The sequence below is a fragment of the Pollachius pollachius genome, assembly GCF_949987615.1.
Source record: "Pollachius pollachius genome assembly, chromosome: 9".
NCBI classification, from domain to species: domain Eukaryota; kingdom Metazoa; phylum Chordata; class Actinopteri; order Gadiformes; family Gadidae; genus Pollachius; species Pollachius pollachius.
The window spans coordinates 65,001-74,165 of NC_136942.1; positions in this window are offsets into that span (position 1 = coordinate 65,001).

Consider the following 9,165-nt stretch of genomic DNA (forward strand, 5'->3'; position numbering starts at 1 on the left):
GGGGTATGCCGGTCGGCGCCCCCTAGTTCGGGAACCCCCTCCCCACGCCCAGGACACAGCACCTCCTGCCTCTGCCTCTGCTCAGGACCCTGGTTTTCCGGGTAAGGTTCGCGTTTTTCTGAGGGTCATTAAAGTCTATCACCACCTGATGAACGTTACCGCAGAGCAGGCCCCGGCCTCCATTTTAAAACTCACGGCCAACCTGTCGGCGGCCATTAAACCGGCGGCCCCCCATCCTGCCACGCTGTCTCTTATAGAGGGCAATGCGAGACACTGGCAATACACCACCATGTTGATCCTTAAGGATCACTATAGGGACACATTGGCCAACGACGTTGAGATCCTATCACAGCTCCCGTTGGGTGACTGGCAACAGCCCTTTGATGTGGCCTCCTCCTGGGCCAGGCGCCATTTTGGCAGGAGACTTAACCATAAGACATTGCAGGATGTACATGCTATGCTCTCACAAGAACTTTGTTCTGAGGTGACTCCACGACGGGAGACGGCCCCTCCCTCCACGGCAACCGGGGCCTCCGTGATAGCACAGCGACACGTGCCTGCGCCCACCACAGACCCCCGCCCAGATAACCCCAGCGCCATGGTTGAGGTCCAATTCCACCCACCGCCCAGACACCAGCTGCTCCCCACACCCACGGGTGTTTCGGACCTGGGCGGCCATCCCCACAGCTCTGCGGCCGGCCCGGACCGGTCTCCTGCCTTGAGGGCCCCAGCTGCTCCACCTCCCCCTCCCCCTCCCCGCCCTTGTTCTCCTCCCCCCCTCATTCTCCTTTCTCCCGCCTTTTCTCCTCTCTCCTCTCCCCCCTCCTCCTCCCCCCCGTCTCCATTATCACCAGTTGGGCCATCCACCGATGCTGGGCCAGTAGAGGGCGGGTCCGCTGAGTCACAGCAGGGCGCGGAAGCAGACCGTTCTCCTGTCCTCCCCCTTCTCCTTCCCACTTTTACCTCTCCTTCTCCTCCCAATTTGTTCCCCCCCTTCCTAGGCTCGGAGCCCTTCCTGGACCCACCTAAGATAAAGAGGTTGGGACGGACCCCCCGACCGACTGTTGACCGGCCCGCAGATCCTCCTCATCCTTCTCCTTCCACATCGGAGGTGGGTGGGGGGGGTCCGTTGGCGGTCTCCTCGACGTGTGCGACCTTCACGCCCACGAGCCTGGGTGGGAGGATCGTCACAACACTCACCGACCAACGGGGACCGGTCCAGAGTCTGCTGAGTTTTGCTCCGATTGCAGCTACCACACCAAGCCTACCTACTAGGGTATCCACCAGGAGCATTGCTGCTCTTGACAGGAGAAAGAGGTGGGCGCTCTAGCGCGAGGAGGAATCGTCCACCGGACACTTCACCTAACCCCAACCCTGACCCCAACCCCTATCCTAACCCTAACCCCAACCCTGACCCTAGCCCTGACCTTAACCCCTCCTCCCCCTGCCCTGACCTTAACCCCTCCTCCCCCTGCCCTGACCTTAACCCCTCCTCCCCCTGCCCTGACCTTAACCCCTCCTCCCCCTGCCCTGACCTTAACCCCTCCTCCCCCTGCCCTGACCTTAACCCCTCCTCCCCCTGCCCTGACCTTAACCCCTCCTCTCCCTGCCCTAACCTTAACCCCTCCTCCCCCTGCCCTGACCTTAACCCCTCCTCCCCCTGCCCTGACCTTAACCCCTCCTCCCCCTGCCCTAACCTCTGGCCTACGACGCTTCCACCGAACCCCTTCTGGTCTGCCACTTATGGGAACAAAACATTGTTTTGGGTCGCATAACCCAAGGTGATCCCTTACGGCCCTTGGGTCTCTTGAGTGTGTCTTGTGCTTGGGATGGGGGTGGCCTTGCTTCCCTTCAGACCTAGGCCCGTGCATTTAGTGCCGCCGCCTTCGGCGTCGGTACTCAACTTCTCAAACCTAACCCTAACCCTAACCCTAACCCTAACCCTAACCCTAACCCCTAACCCCTAACCCCTAACCCTAACCCTAACCCTAACCCTAACCAGGGTTTGAACCCTAACCTCAGGCTGATTTTGGAAGTTTGAATTTGGAAGTTGGAAGTTGAGGGGCTGATTATGGAAGGTATTTTTTATAAATTCCCAGAAAGGTTACGGTTCAAAAGGTTAGGGTTGAAGGTTAGGGTTCGTCAACCCTAATCCCAGAAAAATATTTTCAAAGCTTTATCATTTGTTTCCTCTGAGTTATAATTTTTTTAAAAAATGTTGCAATTCTATAAATGGCCATGCATAATTCGGGGGCACTAGTCCAAATCTGGATTTGGAAGTGCTGAATTTGGAAATAATTTTTAAAAATAATTATATTACCACCAGGGGGCAGAAGGATCATATGCTGAATTTGGAAGATTAAAGATGTAATTTGGAAGTAATTTTTACAAATAATTATATTACCACCAGGGGGCAGAAGGATCATATGCTGAATTTGGAAGATTGAAGATGGAATTTGGAAGTAATTTCTACAAATAATTATATTTCCACCAGGGGGCAGAAGGGTCATAGGCTGAATTTGGAAGATTGAAGATGGAAGTTGGAAGTAGGGCCCGACCGATATTGATTTTTGAGTGCCGATGCCGATTATTTTCAGAGAAAAATTACGATAACGATTTAATCGGCCGATTATAAAAAAAAAAAAGCATTACAAACTGCTTCACCAGTAGGCCCCTTGGTGAAGTAGTCCCAAACCTTGCTATGAGTCTTATCTGACATCTGTACCTCCCAATGTGCTGCGCTCGTGAGCAGTGACTAACACGTGCGCACTGAGCAGTATGGTCTCACCGTTAGAGTCTACAGTATAACAAATTAACATGGCCTCGGACCTAAAGAAAAACAGGCACAACATGCTCAAACAACGCGTCTTGTGTACATTGGTGAGGTGAGCGCGCAGCTGCCTGAGCGAGCGTGTTTTCATGTTGTACGGTAAAATTCAATCTCCTCTTTTTTACTCCGGCTAAAGTTGCAAGTTAGAAAGGCTAGGTTAGCTTTACTGTATTTGAAGGGTAGTGGGGGGTTAGGTGTACTTTTCCTTTTTTTAAGCATGACCTACACGTTTAAAAGGACCAATTGTTCATTACACAAACTAGTTATAAACTTACCGTGGGGGGAAACTCTGCTTGGTTTATCCAATGAGCTCAGCACATTCAAGCTACATGCGCTCGGGTGTTGTGTCCAAAAATAAGTGCGGTGGGTGAGACTGAGAGCCTTTCTTAAGTAGAATGGAGTAGGAGCGCACTCTGCTGGATACTAAGCGCAATAACATTTCAAAAAAAAAAAAAATCGGTTGTAATCGGCGTCTTTTGGCAGATGTTGATTATTTTCAAAAAGGCTAAAATCGGCCGATTAAATCGGCAGGCCGATGAATCGGTCGGGCCCTAGATGGAAGTAATTTCTACAAATAATTATATTTCCACCAGGGGGCAGAAGGGTCATATGCTGAATTTGGAAGCTTGAAGATGGAAGTTGGAAGTAATTTCTACAAATAATTATATTTCCACCAGGGGGAAGAAGGGTCATATGCTGAATTTGGAAGATTGAAGATGGAAGTTGGAAGTACTTTCTACAAATAATTATACTTCCACCAGTGGGCAGAAGGGTCATATGCTGAAGTTGGAAGTGTCACCATTGAACATGTGTGGATTTGGAAGTTGGAAGTTTTACTTTTTGTCAGTGTCACCATTGAACATGTGTAGATTTGGCAGTTGGAAGTTGTCATTTGCCAGTGTCACCATTGAACAAATGTAGATTTGGCAGTTGGAAGTTGTAATTTGCCAGTGTCACCCTTGAACAAATGTAGATTTGGAAGTTGGAAGTTGTACTTTTTCAGTGTCACCATTGAACATGTGTAGATTTGGAAGTGTCACCATTGAACATGTGTAGATTTGGAAGTTGGAAGTTGTACTTTTTCAGTGTCACCATTGAACATATGTAGATTTGGAAGTTGGAAGTGCCACCATTGAACATGTGTAGATTTGGAAGTTGGAAGTTTTACTGTTTGTCAGTGTAACCATTGAACAAATGTAGATTTGGAAGTTGGAAGTTGTACTTTTTCAGTGTCACCCTTGAACATGTGTAGATTTGGAAGTTGGAAGTGTCACCACTGAACATGTGTGGATTTGGAAGTTGGAAGTTTTACTTTTTGTCAGTGTCACAATTGAACATGTGTAGATTTGGAAGTTGTAAGTTGTAATTTGACAGTGTCACCTTTGAACATGTGTAGATTTGGAAGTTGGAAGTGTCACCTTTGAACATGTGTAGATTTTGAAGTTGGAAGTTGTAATTTGTCAGTGTCCCCATTGAACATGTGTAGATTTGGAAGTTGGAAGTTGTAATTTGCCAGTGTCACCATTGAACAAATTTAGATTTGGAAGTTGGAAGTTGTAATGTGCAAGTGTCACCATTGAACATGTGTAGATTTGGAAGTTGTAATTTGTCAGTGTCCCCATTGAACATGTGTAGATTTGGAAGTTGGAAGTTGGAAGTGTCACCATTGAACATGTGTAGATTTGGAAGTTGGAAGTGTCACCATTGAACATGTGTGGATTTGGAAGTTGGAAGTTTCAATTTGCCAGTGTCACCATTGACCATGTGTAGATTTGGAAGTAGGAAGTTGTAATTTGCCAGTATCAACATTGAACAAATGTAGATTTGGAAGTTGGAAGTTGTAATTTGCAAGTGTCACCATTGAACATGTGTAGATTTGGAAGTTGGAAGTTGTAATTTTTCAGTGTCACCATTGAACATGTGTAGATTTGGAAGTTGTAATTTGTCAGTGTCCCCATTGAACATGTGTAGATTTGGAAGTTGGAAGTTGGAAGTGTCACCATTGAACATGTGTGGATTTGGAAGTTGGAAGTTTCAATTTGCCAGTGTCACCATTGAACATGTGTAGATTTGGAAGTTGGAAGTGTCACCATTGAACATGTGTAGATTTGGAAGTTGGAAGTGTCACCATTGAACATGTGTGGATTTGGAAGTTGGAAGTTTTACTCTTTGTCAGTGTCACCCTTGAACATGTGTAGACTTGGAAGTTGGAAGGTTTAATTCGTCAGTGTCACCATTGAACATATGTAGATTTGGAAGTTGGAAGTTTTACTTTTTGTCAGTGTCACCATTGAACATGTGTAGATTTGGAAGTTGGAAGTTGTAAATTGACAGAGTCACCATTGAACATGTGTAGATTTGGAAGTTGGAAGTGTCACCTTTGAACATGTGTAGATTTGGAAGTTGGAAGTTGTAATTTGTCAGTGTCACCATTGAACATGTGTAGATTTGGAAGTTGGAAGTGTCACCATTGAACATGTGTGGATTTGGCAGTTGGAAGTTGTAATTTGCCAGTGTCACCCTTGAACAAATGTAGATTTGGAAGTTGGAAGTTGTACTTTTTCAGTGTCACCATTGAACATGTGTAGATTTGGAAGTGTCACCATTGAACATGTGTAGATTTGGAAGTTGGAAGTTGTACTTTTTCAGTGTCACCATTGAACATGTGTAGATTTGGAAGTTGGAAGTGCCACCATTGAACATGTGTAGATTTGGAAGTTGGAAGTTTTACTGTTTGTCAGTGTAACCATTGAACAAATGTAGATTTGGAAGTTGGAAGTTGTACTTTTTCAGTGTCACCCTTGAACATGTGTAGATTTGGAAGTTGGAAGTGTCACCACTGAACATGTGTGGATTTGGAAGTTGGAAGTTTTACTTTTTGTCAGTGTCACAATTGAACATGTGTAGATTTGGAAGTTGGAAGTTGTAATTTGACAGTGTCACCCTTGAACATGTGTAGATTTGGAAGTTGGAAGTGTCACCATTGAACATGTGTGGATTTGGAAGTTGGAAGTATTACTTTTTGTCAGTGTCACAATTGAACATGTGTAGATTTAGAAGTTGGAAGTTGTAATTTGACAGTGTCACCATTGAACATGTGTAGATTTGGAAGTTGGAAGTGTCACCTTTGAACATGTGTAGATTTTGAAGTTGGAAGTTGTAATTTGTCAGTGTCCCCATTGAACATGTGTAGATTTGGAAGTTGGAAGTTGTAATTTGCCAGTGTCACCATTGAACAAATTTAGATTTGGAAGTTGGAAGTTGTAATGTGCAAGTGTCACCATTGAACATGTGTAGATTTGGAAGTTGTAATTTGTCAGTGTCCCCATTGAACATGTGTAGATTTGGAAGTTGGAAGTTGGAAGTGTCACCATTGAACATGTGTAGATTTGGAAGTTGGAAGTGTCACCATTGAACATGTGTGGATTTGGAAGTTGGAAGTTTCAATTTGCCAGTGTCACCATTGAACATGTGTAGATTTGGAAGTTGGAAGTGTCACTTTTGAACATGTGTAGATTTGGAAGTTGGAAGTTGTAATTTGTCAGTGTCACCATTGAACATGTGTAGATTTGGAAGTTGGAAGTGTCACCATTGAACATGTGTGGATTTGGAAGTTGGAAGTTTCAATTTGCCAGTGTCACCATTGAAAATGTGTAGATTTGGAAGTTGGAAGTTGTAATTTGCCAGTGTCACCATTGAACAAATTTAGATTTGGAAGTTGGAAGTTGTAATTTGCAAGTGTCCCCATTGCACATGTGTAGATTTGGAAGTTGGAAGTTGTAATTTTTCAGTGTCACCATTGAACATGTGTAGATTTGGAAGTTGTAATTTGTCAGTGTCCCCATTGAACATGTGTAGATTTGGAAGTTGGAAGTGTCACCATTGAACATGTGTGGATTTGGAAGTTGGAAGTTTCAATTTGCCAGTGTCAACATTGAACAAATGTAGATTTGGCAGTTGGAAGTTGTAATTTGCCAGTGTCACCCTTGAACAAATGTAGATTTGGAAGTTGGAAGTTGTACTTTTTCAGTGTCACCATTGAACATGTGTAGATTTGGAAGTGTCACCATTGAACATGTGTAGATTTGGAAGTTGGAAGTTGTACTTTTTCAGTGTCACCATTGAACATGTGTAGATTTGGAAGTTGGAAGTGCCACCATTGAACATGTGTAGATTTGGAAGTTGGAAGTTTTACTGTTTGTCAGTGTAACCATTGAACAAATGTAGATTTGGAAGTTGTACTTTTTCAGTGTCACCCTTGAACATGTGTAGATTTGGAAGTTGGAAGTGTCACCACTGAACATGTGTGGATTTGGAAGTTGGAAGTTTTACTTTTTGTCAGTGTCACAATTGAACATGTGTAGATTTGGAAGTTGGAAGTTGTAATTTGACAGTGTCACCCTTGAACATGTGTAGATTTGGAAGTTGGAAGTGTCACCATTGAACATGTGTGTATTTGGAAGTTGGAAGTATTACTTTTTGTCAGTGTCACAATTGAACATGTGTAGATTTGGAAGTTGGAAGATGTAATTGAACAGTGTCACCATTGAACATGTGTAGATTTGGAAGTTGGAAGTGTCACCTTTGAACATGTGTAGATTTTGAAGTTGGAAGTTGTAATTTGTCAGTGTCCCCATTGAACATGTGTAGATTTGGAAGTTGGAAGTTGTAATTTGCCAGTGTCACCATTGAACAAATTTAGATTTGGAAGTTGGAAGTTGTAATGTGCAAGTGTCACCATTGAACATGTGTAGAATTGGAAGTTGTAATTTGTCAGTGTCCCCATTGAACATGTGTAGATTTGGAAGTTGGAAGTTGGAAGTGTCACCATTGAACATGTGTAGATTTGGAAGTTGGAAGTGTCACCATTGAACATGTGTGGATTTGGAAGTTGGAAGTTTCAATTTGCCAGTGTCACCATTGAACATGTGTAGATTTGGAAGTAGGAAGTTGTAATTTGCCAGTATCAACATTGAACAAATGTAGATTTGGAAGTTGGAAGTTGTAATTTGCAAGTGTCACCATTGAACATGTGTAGATTTGGAAGTTGGAAGTTGTAATTTTTCAGTGTCACCATTGAACATGTGTAGATTTGGAAGTTGTAATTTGTCAGTGTCCCCATTGAACATGTGTAGATTTGGAAGTTGGAAGTGTCACCATTGAACATGTGTGGATTTGGAAGTTGGAAGTTTCAATTTGCCAGTGTCACCATTGAACATGTGTAGATTTGGAAGTTGGAAGTGTCACCATTGAACATGTGTAGATTTGGAAGTTGGAAGTGTCACCATTGAACATGTGTGGATTTGGAAGTTGGAAGTTTCAATTTGCCAGTGTCAACATTGAACATGTGTAGATTTGGCAGTTGGAAGTTGTCATTTGCCAGTGTCACCATTGAACAAATGTAGATTTGGCAGTTGGAAGTGTTAATTTGCCAGTGTCACCCTTGAACAAATGTAGATTTTGAAGTTGGAAGTTGTACTTTTTCAGTGTCACCATTGAACATGTGTAGATTTGGAAGTGTCACCATTGAACATGTGTAGATTTGGAAGTTGGAAGTTGTACTTTTTCAGTGTCACCATTGAACATATGTAGATTTGGAAGTTGGAAGTGCCACCATTGAACATGTGTAGATTTGGAAGTTGGAAGTTTTACTGTTTGTCAGTGTAACCATTGAACAAATGTAGATTTGGAAGTTGGAAGTTGTACTTTTTCAGTGTCACCCTTGAACATGTGTAGATTTGGAAGTTGGAAGTGTCACCACTGAACATGTGTGGATTTGGAAGTTGGAAGTTTAACTTTTTGTCAGTGTCACAATTGAACATGTGTAGATTTGGAAGTTGTAAGTTGTAATTTGACAGTGTCACCCTTGAACATGTGTAGATTTGGAAGTTGGAAGTGTCACCATTGAACATGTGTGGATTTGGAAGTTGGAAGTATTACTTTTTGTCAGTGTCACAATTGAACATGTGTAGATTTGAAAGTTGGAAGTTGTAATTTGACAGTGTCACCATTGAACATGTGTAGATTTGGAAGTTGGAAGTGTCACCTTTGAACATGTGTAGATTTTGAAGTTGGAAGTTGTAATTTGTCAGTGTCCCCATTGAACATGTGTAGATTTGGAAGTTGGAAGTTGTAATTTGCCAGTGTCACCATTGAACAAATTTAGATTTGGAAGTTGGAAGTTGTAATGTGCAAGTGTCACCATTGAACATGTGTAGATTTGGAAGTTGTAATTTGTCAGTGTCCCCATTGAACATGTGTAGATTTGGAAGTTGGAAGTTGGAAGTGTCACCATTGAACATGTGTAGATTTGGAAGTTGGAAGTGGCACCATTG